Source organism: Mauremys mutica, chromosome 6 (assembly GCF_020497125.1).
Source record: "Mauremys mutica isolate MM-2020 ecotype Southern chromosome 6, ASM2049712v1, whole genome shotgun sequence".
Lineage (NCBI taxonomy): Eukaryota > Metazoa > Chordata > Testudines > Geoemydidae > Mauremys > Mauremys mutica.
Window position 1 is genome coordinate 102,978,554 of NC_059077.1, and position 17,405 is coordinate 102,995,958.

General features: G+C 40.9%; 1 long non-coding RNA gene across 1 annotated transcript in view; it reads left to right on the top strand.

Moving 5' to 3' along the window:
* The window catches only part of LOC123372479, a 103,528-nt gene that overhangs the window by 17,818 nt on the left and 68,305 nt on the right, over positions 1-17,405 (top strand). Inside the window, exon 2 of the long non-coding RNA XR_006580309.1 lies at positions 6,194-6,364. This is a non-coding gene — a long non-coding RNA (uncharacterized LOC123372479). The remainder of the gene's footprint in view (positions 1-6,193; positions 6,365-17,405) is intronic.

Genomic DNA, 17,405 nt, shown 5'->3' on the forward strand with positions numbered 1-17,405 from the left:
CTGCCTGAGTTATCGGAGATGGAAGTCAGACATGGAATTTTGTCCCCCCTTGAAGATGATACTTTTAAGAATGACCTCCTAGCATAAGCCAGTCAGCATTGTTCAACACTGTGGTGCCATTCATAGAAGTGCTTGTTTTTTTAGAGGAAAACAGTGCAGGGAGATTAGATCTCGAGCTAGTAGGCAAAATTACTTAGCATATACAAGACTGGTCTTCAAAATCTAACAGCCCAGATTTTTGGAAGTCCTTACAATTTGCTGAGATGTTTAAAACCATGGTCAAATTCCAAATTCAGAAGGAGCCACGTTTAGTCTCCTTATACTATAATTTAGACAAATTCATTCAGTAGTTGGATTAACAAACAGAATCAATAACAATATTGGGAATCAGCTTAGTTAGTTGAACCTCATCTTAGGTCATTTAAAAGGAGCCATAGCTAGTTAAAGCAGTTACAGGAATTCCAGAGCAAGTAGAATACTTCCAAATACGGTGGTGCATTCAAATTCTCCACATCCTGTGCAACAGTCATTGCCATTCCCTGAAGTACTGCATTTTATAGCTTGGTACATCCACAGATCCCCTTACTAAAAATGCTGGCACCTCAAACTCCACCTCCAGCAAGGCCACCTTCCACGTGCCTTTCTTCTCACTTTTTCTAACTTGCTAGAACCTTCTGATTATAAAGAATTTGCCAAGTTAAAGCTCCACTGAGATAAATTGTTGTTCTGCCATTAACACTTTCTGTTCTTTTTCCTCCTGTCTTTGTCTTGCGTTCTTGTCCATCTTATGACTGTACAGGATTCCAATGTCCTTTATCATGACATGTAAATAGCATCTTGTAGCAAGTCTTCCCACTGCTTGGAATGCAATTGGCAGGAATCCCCCCTGTGAAGATGAGTAAAGAGAACACTGGTTTAAGATTACTCCGGAAACACTAAAACTTTAGCTCTGCATTTGACACCTTGCATAAATATGTCAGATTTTAGAATCACTCGTGGCCAATTTATGGCACTGAAGAAAATGTACAAGCAGTTTCTCCTAACAGGTAGCATGTTTGCCCTTTTGTCTTTGATGCTTTGTGTGAAACAAGGCCAAAGACTTTGTTCCTTCCAGGACCTGAGGAAGAGTGTGGGAGATCCCTATATAGCCTCACTGCTTGGAAGTGTGTTGTTACTATTTTTGTTTAATAATTCAAAGTATGGCTAATGAATTTATACTAGATACTACTACAGCTCAGAACTCTTATTAGCCTCACAGTGTCTTCCTTTTACACAGTCTATTTTATAATGAATATTGAAGCAGTTAAAAATCAAGTCTATTTTAGTCATTTAAGCCACTATTTAGGAGACAAAGAAGATGGTATTTAACACTTTGAATGACTGCTCCAGTAAAAATGTCTCTCTCTTCTCTCTTATGGATATATTTTTGGGCTTTTCTGATTAGACATTATGTGGAGGGAAAAAAGGAATGAAAGCTAAAATGAGACACTTAATCAAAATTCAGAGTTCATAATTACAATATATTCATTTGTAGTGAGCCTGCTGATTTTATTTTATTACTATCAGCAACAGTCCCCAAAGGCTTGCTCAAGAGCTGAATATTTACAAGGACAACTTAGTATCTTCTCTGCTCTGTTTCAGGTTAGGAGTTGGGGGATACAACCGAATGCATAATTTTCAATTAACAAATCACTCCGTAGATATTAGACTGGGACTTTCAAAGGCACCTAAGAGAGTTAGGTGCCCGGCTTTTGTTGAATTTCAAGAGGATTGGGTAGCTAATTCCTTAGCCTCCTTGGAAATCCAAGCCTCAGGGTCAGATTTTTTTAAAAGTATTTTAGGGACCGAAAGATACCTAGGCACTTCTGAAAATCCCACTAGTTGCTTTCATCTTCAGGTGTCTAAATACCTTCAAAAATCTGATCCTTAGTCCCTTTTTGGCTTTCAGATTGTCTATGAGGAGATCAGTTTGTTCAAATTCATTTGTTGTTCAAATTTACTCGTTCCCTCTCTTTGAATTATTTTTTACACTCTGTGCATTGATCATGAACACTTCACTGTAAATATTTGATTCTCATTATACAAATGTTGAGCTTTGTTGATAAATTGTGATTGGCCACATGGTATTATTTCTGCTCCTCACTGAATGATTATACCTCATAATCAGGAGGAGGGCTTGCTGAAGTCCCTCTAGTTTTTTAATCTCCCAGGGAGAGATAGCAGACAAGCAGTGCTGGTGAATTTTAGAAAACACTTAAATATTTTCCGTTGTGGACTACCCCAGCCTTTCTTTTCCTAAAGTATCATTCTTAGAAAAATATGCTGCTGTAAGATTGAATGCATAGTGTTTACATTTATTTTTTTTCCTCACCTTATTATACAAAAGTTATGATTATTACTTATGTATATTGTGGCAGTGCATAGGAGTGCCCCAGTTATGAACCAGGACTTCATTGACTAGGTGCTGTAAAAACACGTAACAAATAATATGTTCCTCTATCTCAAAGAGTTTAGAATGTAATAATTGCAGGCTAATGTGCAGTCCTTATTGGGAAGAAAGTAGTCAGATCATGGTCTGGCTCATTTAACTTTCTCTGTATCAGTGCCCTAGTGAGAAGTTTTGAAATTCGTACCTTCTAGGCAAATCCATCTCTGGTGAAACTCCATTGACTTTCCCTTGACTTCAGCAGTATTACACCAGATATTAATTTGACCTCCTGTGTTTCTTACTATGTTACAGCAGACATCATAATCCCCAGAGTCAATTTTAGCACTGCTTCCTATACGTCCATCCCAACAAGATATTTTGAAATATTTATTTCATCCTACCTATCCCCTTGCATCTGGTGAACATTCTTGGTACCAAATATAAAGAACCTGAGATGCACAAGACTTTTACTGTGTTTTATTTCATTCTTGAAAGGAAGTCTCTTTTAATATGTAGTTATACTTTTCCCCATAGAGAGACAATGCACCAAAGACTTTATCCAAAGTTCATTGAAATCAATGGGAGTTTTGGATCAGACTTCATTTGATAGGTAGTCCTTGATAGTGAAATTGTCCTGATTTGACTTACCGTACATTAGGTTAGCTCAATGGGGCAATGCTATCCTTTCGGTAACAAAAATATATGAGTGACTCATGTGCAAGGCTGTTCATTTTTAATTTTGTTTGCTATGTCCTGGGAATTTATCAGTGTTTCTTACAACATTTTTTAAAATGGGTGAAAATTGGTGCAAAAATTGATTTCACAGTTTTCTGGGTTAATATTGGGGGATGAAAGGTAAACACAAACAAACAAACAAGATAGAGACGTCTAAGAGAATTGGAAGTAAAAACAGTTTAATGTTGTGGTTTCTTTCCTGAACTGTGCATTAACAGTATGTGCACATATGCATGCGCATGTGGGTATCTTCCACTATGTTGTCTTAATTTAACAGACAGCCTTACATTTACACTCAGACTATTTTAATGTTAACATGTCTACCTAATGTAATGTACTGGATTTTCTTAACATAATCAATATTTCATGTACCTGAGTGATCCAAAATTTGGGTGAAACTCAGTAAGAACTCCATAACAGCTTTTTTAAAACCTCAGAAATCTTCAGTAAAAAAAGAAAACGAAGGGCCTTACTCATATGTATTAGGTGTGACAAAGAGGTTCTAGCAGGGGGATAAGCATCCCAAACCCACATTCAAAGCAAGCCACTGCTTCCCAGATTTGAAGTGATCCCTTCCCACATACTGCTAATCAACATATCTACCCAAAATGTCCATTCCAATTTACGTCACCCTCTACTTATCTTACCATGACCCCAAAGTTTCTGGTGACACTGTGCCTTTCCTCCACACTGAGTGTTTGTCTGCTAACCGCATATGCTGATGTTAGGTGAGAGACACTTGCTACTCCCTGAGTGGGCAGGTATCAGCCTACTGAATTTGTTGCTTCCACTACCAGCTATTCCACTGGCTGCTGAGAGAAGTGAGGGATCAGCAGACAGGTCCAGAGCAGGGGGTGAGCTTCAAGGATGCTGCCAGCTATTTTCCCATTCCTGGCAGATACCAACAAAGACTCCAGTTGGTTTCAGCAGCAGTTGGACTCTGCCCCAACAGGCTGTATGTGTATTTTTGTGAATAAAATTTTATCATCATGGGTCACCAGTCCTAATAGGTAAAGTTTGAGTCCTTTTCTCTCTAGAAATAACTGCTCATGTTGCATCTAAGCAAGGGAGAAAGTTACAAGAATGGCTGAGACATTAGGAAATAGACTTTGCATCTCTTAGAATGGCGGGGACAGGGGAAGCTTTTCAATAGTGATATGCTCCAAAGCCCATTGAAGTCAATAGGAGTTATTCCACTGACCTCAATGGGCTTTGGCATAGGTCCCATAGTGAGGTTCAAAAATTGCATTGTAACACCTCTGTCTGATAGGCTCTACCTGCTGTTGTGCTGCCTAATCTATAAAGATATACCATACAAAACGAACTGCACTCATGAAATGTTAAGGTTGAACAATCCAGCTCTCAGGAGCCTAGGAATGCTAAAGATAAGATTTAGAAATAGGTTCCTAACTCTGCCTCCTGTGTGTATGTAGTACAATAGAATCTTAACTACATGATCATATAATACTTCTTCAATAATACAACATAACTGCTTCTTTAAGTGGTATCCCTATGGGTGCTTTGCTCTTGGTGTGCCACATGCACCCTCGATCAGAGATTTTCATTTGCAGTGTCCATTTGGCCTGTGCTTGTGCCATTAGTATCCTCGTGACAGCTCCAAGGCTATATAAGGTTGCACAGGTGGACTGCTCCCTCAGTTCCTTCTCAACTGCCTTGGCCCCAGACGGAGCTAGTATGCCTGCTTCTTGCCTACCTCGGCAGTTTCGGAGCTGCAAGTTAATTGTAATTAGTTTATTAGTTTTTTTTTTAATTGTGGAGACTTGTTTTTTGTCTGGGGAAATTCCCCCTGTGACAGGCATGCCCTGTTCACCAGGGTTCAAATGCTGCCTCTCGTGTAAAAAGGCCATCCCAGTCAGTGACTGACACTCCAGAAGTGCAACTTCTATCTAACCCTAAAATTTAGGGTTCGGAAGATCCAAGAGGTCAAACTTTGTGATGGAGCATTCCCTCCATCCCACTTCAGAACCAGTGCAGGCCCCCCTGGATGTTAGTCTCCAGGAATTTTGAGCGCCACTTCCAGCTTGGCACAACATTCTTCTGGGAAGGAGAAATCCTTGGAGCCCACCTCCAAAGCTCTTCAAAAGAGGAACTCTGGTTCATCTCCCCGCAAAAAGGTCTCTGTCTCCAGCCAGATCTGTGGCCTCCTAGAGGTCTTCCTTGAGGCTCAGTATCATAGGTGGAAAAGGCTCCTCTGGTTGTTCATATAGTGAATGAATGGGGCAAACAACACCATAATAAATCCACCCCATATGACTGAGACCAAAAATGCCTGGACCTCCTGGGAAGGAAGGTCTGTTCATCAGCTAGGCTGCAATTCCATATTGTAAATTACCAAGCACTGATGGCCAAGTACCACATTACTAACTACACAAAATTTGGGTAATTTATTGAGCACCTTCCTTCAGATCAAAGGGAACAATTCCATGTCAGCATTACTGAGGGAGAGTTGCTGGCAAGAACATCTTTGCAGGCAGTGCTCCATGCTGCAGACACTGACCCATTCCATCTCTACAGTGATGGTGGTGCTCCATGCTTCTTAGCTGCAACCGTCTGTCTTCCCCAGGGAAGTTCAAAATACTGTTGAGGATCTTCCATTTGATGGATGGAAGTTGTTTGTAAAGAACACTGATGAGTTGTTTACATACCCCTTAACAATTTCAGGGCCACACTATGCTCTTTAGGCATTTATAATCCTGCAAACAAATGGAAGTTCAGCAGTTCGCAAATGGCCCAGAGATGCCAATCTGTACAATTCTCTGGATTCCAGAAATCTGCGGAATGCCCCCCCGCCCCAGGGAAAAGGCACAGGCTCCAGAGAAAGAGATGCTGTGAGCCATCTGATGTGGCTCCACAATAGGCATCATCATCAAAGAACCAGTTCTGATGGGACAGTGAAGGATTAGAATCCCCCCTCCCCATTAGCTTTATGTGCTCCTAATGTGTTTGCAAGAACCAGATTTTTATAGCTGGCAAACTCCAAAAGTCTCAATCCTCTCTCATTGGTTACAGAAAGGGCCACAATAATCTCGCCAATCTTCCTGTGCAACAGTACCCACTTTAGCATTCCACGAGGATACCAGCAGCAAATGCACAGGCCAAATGGACACTGCTAATTAAAATCTCCAATCAAGGTGCACCCATAGGGGGACACATCTTGAAGAATCACAGTTACTACACAGGGTGAGTAACCTCTTCATAATTCTCTTTTCTACAACTTTAAATGCCTCGGGGCTAATCCTGAGGTTCCCAGAGGATCTGTATTCCTTCACAGGAGGCTGAGGACCGTTTGGCTGTCCTAGTAAACAATAGATACATATTCACCTTCTGGCAAAGCCCAAGTCTGGAAAAAATAAAGTCTGAAAAGTCACTTTTTAGGATTTAATTTTTCCAGGCTTGGTCTTTGCCTGAAGGTGAATGTTTTCAGGAAAGTTTCAGGTAGTTCTGAGTGTCTGAAAAGAGAGGTAGAATGGATGCTATTATGCAACCCTAATAATATCAGTTACTGCCTCTCCTCTATTTCAAACACAGTACTGGATGGATACTTGTTTCTTGATTTTAAATTAGATGGTCAGCCCATAGCTGGATTTAGGAATGCAAACAGCAGCATTTCAATCCAAACAACACGACTGACTTAGGTATAGTAGAAGGAACAGTAAAATGAAAGGATTATCAAAAATAATTTTGAATAACAATGAGCGTAAACAAAGGAGACACAATCCTATTGGAAAGTTTTATCCCTCCTATTTTAGCGTAATTTGATTGTTCAGTCTCCAAGGTCAATGAGTTGTGAGCGTAAATCAAACTATAAATGATATTTAACATTTTATACTGCTTTAAAATCTCAATTAATTTGTAACAATTAATGTGTATTTTCATCTGAACTTCCTGTGATTTTGTTCAGTTGCTTTCTTTTGTTCTTCATGCATCTTTGCTTTTGAAAGCCCAACCCCCATGCCACATGCTCTGCATTTCCCCTAGTTTTCATTTAGCCCTTTTAAGAACCTCTCAGTCCAAGTGCACTGAGAATGCTAGAACATGTCCAAAAACCATGATGTTAACCCATAAGTGCCCCTAGACTCAATATGCAACCTCAGTGAAGCTGTTCTTGCATAACCTTGGGAATCACTATATGTTTCCTAGCAGCTACCACTACACTGAAATTAATGGAGTTGTGCTAAAGGACAAATCCTGGAGTGGGCCAAGGAGACATTGCAGTGAAGGGGTTAATTATCATGGTTTGTACTGTATTTAAGGTGTAGAGGAGGATACTGGTGGGAAGAGGGCATTAAATAATCTGCAGGCTGAAAAAAATTGGATAAAATATTTATTTTAAAAGGCCACCAACATCTGGTCCCAAGGTGTTGGATCCACAGAAAACTTTTCTGATTTTAATGTTGGAACATAGCATTAGGTGATGTGAGTTGGCAGAATGTTATAACGTAAACTGTGTGTGTGCACTGTAGCCAAGGAAGCAAAAAGTGTCTCTCTTTGGTTTCCATACTTGGCTTTGGTTCATGTGTGTTGGAGAGTGAATTAACCTCAGGGTAATGAAAGAGTTAAAATTGATGGTAGACAAAAATCAGATTCTAGAAGTTCCTTGCCCCTGGACTGTTTCTGGGTTTAGCTGTGATCGTGTTCCATAATTTCTTTTTTTCATTTTCATTCTACTGAACAAACCCTGCAGGTTTTCAGTTCTGCGGCTTATTTTGTGGATGTATTACAGAGAACTTAAACCATACGGATAATACTGCTTTCCTGGCTATTTCTTTTTGTAACAGGAAGTAGTAAAATGTTTTGAGATGCTATTAAGTCTTTAAATTACAAAATCTAGATTCCACCTTAAAAATGTTCCATACTGTATGTTGCATAGCCTGGGGGTGCTGACTGGCTGCCAAATATCTATCAGAGAGTGATTTATGATATATGATACGTTCCTCAGCCCAAGTGGAGGCTGTTTAGTTGAAACATGAGAAAGGAGAGGCCTTGTGCTCTCAAAACCATGATGACAAGTTTCTGTTTGGCTTTCTGAGGGAACATACAGTACAAAACGTGCCACATTTTACAGCACCAAAACTTATGTAAGGAACAAAACAAAATTCAACTAAAGGAACTCTGGTGTTCTTTTTTTTTTTTAAAGCTACGTTTAATTCAAGAGACAGTTCCTTTTGTTGATTGTGTAGTCTGTGAAATGTAATTGTAACAGCTTGATTCTGACAATTAGAATATTTCCAACAGCTTGTAGGTTTATGAACATATTTTGAAAATGAGATTTTTAGATCCACAGTTTAAATTTTGCATGCAGCTTCCTTTCAACTCTGACTAAAGCCTGTGTTATGATTTTTGCTGTTTTCTGTTCTGCAAAGCAGTTTCCTCTGCAGCTGTGAAGAAGTACCTTTCCCATATGGCTTTTGGGATATACACAGTATCATGCCTGGGAAGAACAATATGGACAGTGACCTCTAGGGTCTCCAGCATGAAAATCCCTCAGTGTCGAATGACAGTATTTATGGATAGCTACAGTCAGAAAAAAAAACCAACCTATCTATTTAATCTAGTTAATCTATCTTTTTTTTAGGTATTTACAGAGCTTCAATCACTATTGTATCTGAGAGTTAAAATCCAGTGTGTAACAGAAGCATAAAATATAATCAGAAGCAAGCTTTGCTAGCGCTGTGATTGGATTTGGCCCCTTTATATTTTCATTTTTTTAAATTTTCTTTCTTTCTTTCCTCCTCCTCTCACCTCCTTTCTGTTCTTCTCCAGTTTCTGTAACTCTGGGGAGGCTTCTGTGAAAAGTGATCCTTACACTGGGCAATGAAAAATGGTCAGTCTAGAACTTATTCTGATCTCCAGGGAGGCCTTCCACAGTTCTGCAACAAGGATGCCTTAAGCTCAGGTTCTTTACTGACAGTACTGCCTAGAGGTCCCAACTGAGGCAGAAGTTCTGTTGACCTAAACACTGTGCAAACACGTAGTAAGAGACCATCCCTGCCCACTAGAGCTTACAATCTAGTAAAATGGGTAGAGAAGAGAAGCAGCATTATCCCCATTTTACAGATGGGGAACTGAGATACAGAAAGATTGTGATTTATCTAAGGTCACATAGGAAGTCTGTGGCAGAGCAAAGGACTGAACCTAGCTCTCATGAGTCTCACTCCATTACTTGAACCAAAAGACCATCCTTCCATTAAGTGTTACTGAGGGCATGGATAGTTTCCATGTTCCTGATGAGCACAGTTATCTTGGAGGGTTGCAGATCAAGAGATGGACTTTGAAGTAGCTTGGTCCCAGTCTTCTCAGGGCCATAGAGGTTAGAACTGAGACATACAATGATCTAATAGTAAACAGAGGGTGTAGATCATTGGCATGCTATGCTCTTGGAACCTAGAACTGCAATAGGTAGCATGCATGCACTCTCTGTTTAGGGCTGTAGGAAAGTTGTTTAGATATGTATGGTGCTTGCAAGGTTAATTTTTCTTGTTTAAATCCCAGAGACTTTTTCATTCTGCCCAGTAATGAGTGTGAAGGTGCAGGGACTAAAACTATTCCTGAACAGAGATTCTGTCCTCTTCCCCCAATTCAGATGATTGTCTTCGACCACTGTGGCCTCTGATCTCATCTCCCTAGGTGGTAGTCCTGTTTGATAGATTTCTATGGGCTGAATTATTGGCCCATTCAGCTTGTATCCAGATGTCACCCAAGCAGGGAAGAAACTGCTTCTCCCCACACTCATGAGGCATTACCTTCCCTTACATTATCCATGGGTCCAGTAGGCATATAGATTCATTGTAAGGACTGTGTAGCTGGCTTGGATATGAGTGACCCCTGTAAGGATCAATGGCTGTTGAGCCCATATGAACTAAAGTAGACCTGAGGGTTCCACGTTGCAGGGGCACTGGGGTTCCAGAGTTGGCCTGAAGTGAAATTGATGTGTGACTACTGACATCATTGAACATATGTTTCCTAAGAAGGAAGAGTCTGCCCCAAAACCGTGCTTTAGTGTTGACATGTATAATTCTTGGCTTAAATCTAAGCCTGTTGTCCTGTGTGGCTCTAGAGGCCCCGAAGATTCAGCCTGTGGCTTTTAGGGTACTGGATTCAGCTGTTGTGGAATCACCAGGATGGACTGTTATTCCTTTCCTTCCTTTCTGCCTAATCTCGCGGAGGGCAAATGGAGCACCAATTATGAGAGTGCTCCGTGCACTACCTAAGAGGAAGGCTAGGAAAATAAATAGGAAGGATTCTTCACAGCCTCCATCTTCCAAACATCCAAGAATGGATTAAGGAAGAGGGAAAAAAAAGAAAAGACAAGATTCCCTGTGAATGGGCTGAGTCCCTACCCTGTGCTCAGCACATCACATGTGCTCTGAGTTACTGTCCAAATTCATCCTACTTCCTGGCATCGGGCTTTATTGGGAACTCAGAGCTGTAGAACTACATATTTATATTTGCATTGTGATAATATGCATAGTAATGGGTAACATTGATCAACCGCTCCTGTCACAATGAACCCAGCAAGTTTATGCAGTTCAACACTAGCTAACAGGATGGGACAAGAGAAGTGCTTTGCAAGCCTATTACACTAGCCCAACCCTGGTAGTCAGGGAAAGGCGAAGAGACAGTATGGTAAATGGAGGCGTAGTGAGCCACCAAGTATTTCGGGCATTCCTGATATTGTTCTGCCATGTTTGCATGACGGTAATGTGCTAATGCCTTGCACAATGGTGACTGAGGATCACAGCGCAAACATATAAATGGAATGTTATATTGTGACTTATTTTGTGACCTTCAGTAGGTCCATAAGATTTCAAAATGTTTTTTTCAGTACTTCCAGGCTGAGGAACACTGGTTTAATCCCTGGTATTACCAAAGATGCTGTTCAGGACACAGTCCGTGTTAAGGGAGACTTACTGTGCCCTTGAACATCTGCTCTGCAACGATCCTGGAGTTTGGCAGTTCAATACATAGGCCCTATGGGCTCAGCAGCAGCCTTTCCTCACTTGGAAGATAACCTGTTGCTATTTTAAACCATAAGCAGCCCCTATTAGTGCACTAAAATAACTGTTCAAGCCATTTTCTTGTGCATGGAAATTCAACATAAGTAAATGTTGAGAGCTGTGACTTGGCTTGGCTGCTTTAGCAAACAAACATCCTGTCTAAGTGCCCAGCACTCTGTGTTCCAGGATGATTGGCAGGAAACAGTGTGTTTGGGGAAGGGGAAGATGGACATTATAAAAGCTATAGACTCTGTTTCTCAAAACAATAGCATGATACAAAACAGAAGGAGTCATTTAATTAAACTGGTGGTTGCTTTGTCTTTTAAGGTGGGTTGAGGGGTGCACATGTATTTATGGAGATGGTGTTGTCTGCACAACACACAACATGGTACATTATAAATATACCTGGTTCCTGTTAGGGTACAGAACACTAGCTACACTTAAGTACACACCAGAGATGGGCCTGAACTGAATCAGCAATCTGAACATCCCTAAGCTTTGAGGGAGTTTGGATCTGTATTTAATCTTGGGTATTAATGCCCCCATCTCGAGCACACATCATAGACATTGTTTATATTACGTATGTAAGATGTCGTTGAGCTTCATTTCCGCTAGCCTAGGAAAGTGCAGATGTCCATGTGCCTATTTGATCTACTAGCCCTGGAAAGGGATTCACATCTGAAGGTAGAGCAGGGGGTGGTTTCACTAGAGTTCTGTTGAGGGGGGTTGGCTTTAATATCTGCTGGAGGTTTCATAAGAACCCCACTGGCAGAGGCTGCACATGGATGTGTTGCATTAACATGTCCCCCAGCTGCTTTGGCTATATCCCCTTCCCAGTCACTCATTTTTAGTGATGTGCTGAGTGATGGCAACCCTAAGACAGAGGGTGTTTTGCAAACACCTTGTGCCACCACTATCATGTCAGTAAAATACTATTGAACGTATGTCTGACATCTTGCATCTGAAAGGATCCCAAAGCACTTTATAAGATATATATTCTATATGATGCCCATATTAGAGTAGAGAGATAATTCAACTATGTGCACTGGGGGCAATTAGATACAAAATGTTGGTGAGTGAGCCCCGTATTTGCAGGCCAGTAAAAAGCTGCGTGGGGGATATGTACCCTTCCCTAGTAGATTCACCTATGTATGTTTCTATCAAGTTGTTACTCACATGTGAATATAATGACTTCCAATAATATAAGATATAGAGCATCAGTGGAACATATAAGGTGGTGGTTGAAAGAGAACTTGCCAAATAATAAGTCTAGTGGAAGGAGCGGAGATGAAAAGATAGTTCCAGCAACAGCACTATGAGAAATAAGATACCAATGAATTTGTTGGTGACTACTAGGTAATTCAAGCTCTCTGAGATGTTGTGAAAGAGTACAAACCTAAAGGGATCTTTAATATAATTGAGACAGGCCGATACTGGTGTGTAATTCCAGGTGGCACACTGATATCAAGATACTGGTGCTGCAAAGACAATAACACAGAGGTGAACACTGATTTTGACAGCAAATATGAATGGCAGTGAGAAAGTGGTTCCTCTAATAGTTGGTTAAAAATAAAAGTATTCATGTTGCATTAAAAATAAAAAAAACCCACTATGAAGCACAGTTGGTGTAATTTGGTGTGCATCCATTTATTTCACTGGGATGATGCTGATTTATACCAAATGGCGATCTGGCCCACCATCTGTAGTATATTATGAATAAAAATGCACAGATAATTTGAAGGAGGATAGAAGAACTTTATGGTTGTGTACAAAGAATTTATTTTGCAGCTGGGCACCTGCCCAAAGGGATTTTGTAGGGAGTGCCCACGAGTGCCCTTTTGGAAGGGGCCAGAGGATATCACCTCTTCCTAAAAATGATTAAAATGTGTGTAACTTGGTATAATATGGTACTGCTGGCCCAGCAGTTTTTAAATGACTAGTCAGTTAAAGCCAAATTTGGCATGTGCCATTCATTCCTTCACTTGCACGTGCAAGTAGGGCATTTGCATGTCTACAGAATGGTTTAGACACTGAAATACTTCTTGGTGCATGCAGGCACCCAGTTTGCATGGGTCACCAAGGGAGAGGAAGGAATGCAGTGGAGTACAACTATACTCAATCCTCCCTGGCGCAAAGTCCCTGTGGAGCCTTAGCTTGAGCTGGAGCCAGGTGTCTCTGACTCATGGAGTCACAAATGGCTTCCTGCACCCCATCTGCTTTCCGAGTCAGTGTGGTGTATATACACATTGTCCAACTGTTGAATTATCATGGAACCATGGAGCAAAGATGCATTGGCTTTTAGATGGCTGCATCTTTGGGTGTGTATAATCTTTTTATTGGAGGTTTAATTTTAATCAAATAAAACAAAACAATTAAGTTATTTCAACAAAACTTACAGAAGCCTCTTCACTATACAAAGGTCCATTCTCCGTGTATCAAATGATGTTTTGGTTAAAGACATATCACTCAACTAGCTGAGACAGTGTGTGACAAAGATCTCCAATGAGACACACCTAAATATTATTCATGCCGGAAACTTTTAAATTGATGTGGAATTCCTTCCTTTAGTATAAATAACTCAGTGTTGGCTTCTCACCTCACTCTGGGTGAAAGAGCAGGGGAGGTATAAAGGAGTTCTTACACCCTTGTTCTGACTGTGGGAGAATTCTCCCAGTGCAGACACTGCAGAGACAGCTGTAAGGTTGCATTCTGAGGACCCCCTTGCAAGCCTCTGCATAGGGGAATGGGTGGGTTAGCTTGGGGGTGAGGGGGTTGTCATTGGGCAGGCCTCCTCTAGAAGATCAGAGGTGGTGCTGCAGCACTATGCCTTAGTTTTCCCCATCAAGGGGCTTATTAAACTCCACAGAAGCTTTTTTTGTCTGATAATGCCCCTTTCCCTGGTTCAATTTATTGGGATAAGATGCAATTCCCAAACTCATTCCTGGGGCATCTCTTCTCCCCCTTTTGCTCTCTGGAGCACTTCCCTACCTTGACAGGCCACTCTTATCCCTACTTCGCTCTTAGCATCCTTCAAACCTCTGGTTCCAGACCTAGATCCTGCCCTCCTGCTCACTGCAGCTCTTCTGCAGTCTCTGATACAGCTTCCTCTATTTATCTCTCCCTGAGCATCCCCTCACTACAGCATTATTTTGCTCTTATGAGGGAATCATGTGATCCCTGCTCATATGTGCCCAGTGTTTTCCCTGGGAATTGACACTGGTGTGTGTGTGTGTGTGTGTGTGTGTGTGTGTGTGTTCGAATATACAGGGGGAGGGGGAGGGCCGAGGGGTGAAGGTGGGCTGTATGGCACCATAGTAAAAACTGAAAAATGTTTCATGACCATTTTATTAGATTTAATTCATGTTTTAAAATCATCACAGAAATTAAAGTTGGCTACTCAAGTCTACTATGAAGCACTACATCTACATGCATCTTGGTTTCTTGCTGTAATTTTGCACAACTCTGTAAATGAACTTCTTGAATACAGTGCATTCATCTTTGGTGGCTTCTTGTGTGTCCGTTACTTCCTGTCCTTCATGATATGCTCATGATCAGGCAGAAGGTGAGTTCTTTCAGAACACAAAATTCTATTCAATGAGGAAAAAGAACACTCAGTTGTAGCTGTTGTGACTGCGAGTAGCAGGAGATGAATTCCTACTTCTTTCATCTCAGGAAACATAGCAGAAAGATTGTGTCGAACAACTAGTGATGATGAAGAAGTTGAAGTTAAATATTCATTCATTCATTGTATGATATTCCACACTGTGTTCATAATTCTCTATTCTGTCCTGATCACATAGCAGCCCCATTGCTGGTGGTGCCTCCCTCCACTCGACGATAGGTGTTTTGTAAGACAGGCATCTGTAAAAGCTACATAGAGGTTGAGTAGAATCTAGAAATCGCTATTGTAGATTTGTAAGAATCAAGTCTATGTACTTTTTCAGCTGGCTTAACAGACACTTGTCCTCTTCACTTAAGGATTCAATACAAGTGCCTTTATTAGTCGACTTCTGAACTGAAGTCTTTGCTTCTTCCAGTACGTTTTCAATGGATATTTCTCTGATCCAAGAGTAGCTTCTGTTGCTGGACAAAGATCTACTACTGTTGTAGCAGATTTCTGGATTGCATTGTGTAATGACCCAAGTGGTTTCAACAGTAGACTTACAAGAAAGCAAATGGTGATAGTCTTCTCTGAACTCAGTAACAAAAGTAGTCTGTCAGCTGCACTAGTTAAATCTGTCCTATCTCGGTAGATACTTTCCAAAGCCTGTAATAATGGTTGCAGTAATTTTAAGGCAACAGCCAAAGATCACTCATGAGAAAGCCAGCAGGTTTTCCCAGGTTGGACTAATCTGAACTTCAGTCCCAGTGTATCTTCTATTTGTTTCCAAGACCTTCAGTCCTTTTGGACTCTTGATGAAAAAAGAACCTCACTGCTAGTGCAGGCTGGTCAGTCTCTTTAACAGAAACACTGTCTCGCAGCAGGTTAAGCCCTTATTAGCGATTTCAGCTCTAGTGGTCACTTAACAAACCAAAAGACTCTCTATGGAGCCTTATCAGCTCTTTCTTTTAACAGGGGAGAGGTGCAGGTCAAATAGTGCCTGTGACTCTTAGGCAGAGCCCAAACCCAGAGACCCCAGGGCTAGCACAAATTAAGCACTGAGAGAGACCCTCTCATTCAAGCAGGCTAAGCACAGTTTTGCTGCCCTTTACTCGTATAATAAATATAACATTTCACGATCCCCCCACATTCAATACTAAAATTATTTGTAACCCAACGCCAGCCAAAACTGATCACTTGGGCAACACAGCTCTGCTGGTTACGTAGGCAGAGTAGGTGTGTTCATGTAAATACAGTCTGGTCCTGAAGCCTCTCCCCCAACCCCCTGGCTCATCACTAGCTGACAGGGGCGAGCTCACTCAGGCCTTGCTTTCAAATCATAATTTGAAATGATTAGGATGGCCAATGTAGCTGAAACAAATGCGCTGACATTGTCATAAACAACAGCTGTATGAGGAAGCTAGTCTTTGTTCATACTTTTCAAACCCATTATGCTTTTAAAGTGTGTATTAATGTTTCAATTTCAATTCAAATTTCCAACCAACTTAATTGGCAACACTGCATGATATGATTGGTTGACCACTGGAGGGGAGGGGGGCAGTTTGTGTGTGTGTGTGTGGGGGGGGGGGATCCCTCTGTTCCTTAGTAATCAGGATTTGCTGGCCCAGGCCTCTAGCCTTTAAAGGGCCAGCCACCCTGTTACAGGGTTGTTGCATCAGGCAGGGCTGCGGAGATACCATGCAGCACTGCACTCACAGGGCATCAAAGGGAGGCTGCCAAAACTTAGACAATTTAGAAAATTGCTGTGCATAATTCAGATCTCTAGATCATTCAAAATCAGTTTATTGCAAATAAACATTGCTTACTTTTAATTGGACACAGAGAAATCATGATATGTGTGTATTCGCTAAGTAAAAGAATATAACTCTTAGAATCAGGTTTCAGGTGGGAATGTTCGTATTTGCAAATTCACAATTTGTTTCCCACAGATGTTCTCTGATATTCATTTGAAACTTGTTGTTTGCTCAAACATTCCTTCAAGTGAACTCATTAGCTGGCATGGTCACCCAAAGTGAACACAAAAGGACACACACACGGTTAGAGCAAATTTGTTTTAAAATCTGAACAACTATTAATGGGAAATCTTGTGTAGTATTTGCTCAGCTTTAGTTAAGAGGTTTCTCTGTTGAGTGGCATTTAATTTAATGATTTCACAAATGGGTGTGGGCAACTCCATCAATTTTGGGCAAGCTGACAGACTCATTACATTTTATAGTAGTCAGGACTTGATCCTGCAAACCTTGCTCACATGAGTGAAAAATAGTTTGAGGCCATGCCACTGTTATATATAAACTAAAGCCATAAAGGTCAACACCAAAAGGGTTTTCTTTTTTGCCTTCAACTTCAGCAGAATTTTTCTGAATCTGAAGCTAGCCTCTGAGAGGCAACTTCAAGTTTCTGACTTTTCTGGTATTTGTCATTGGTAAAAGTATAACAATATTAATGATTATTAAAGAAGAAATACTGGCTGCATAAGCAGATGGCCATTAGTTAAGCAGCATGGCAGGACAAAGCAATAAGAAGAAGGTGAGGTCATAATGGTACAGATCATTTCCAGGGCCTGCTTGCATTTTTGTTTACTCTCATAATTTTTTTGGTGCAA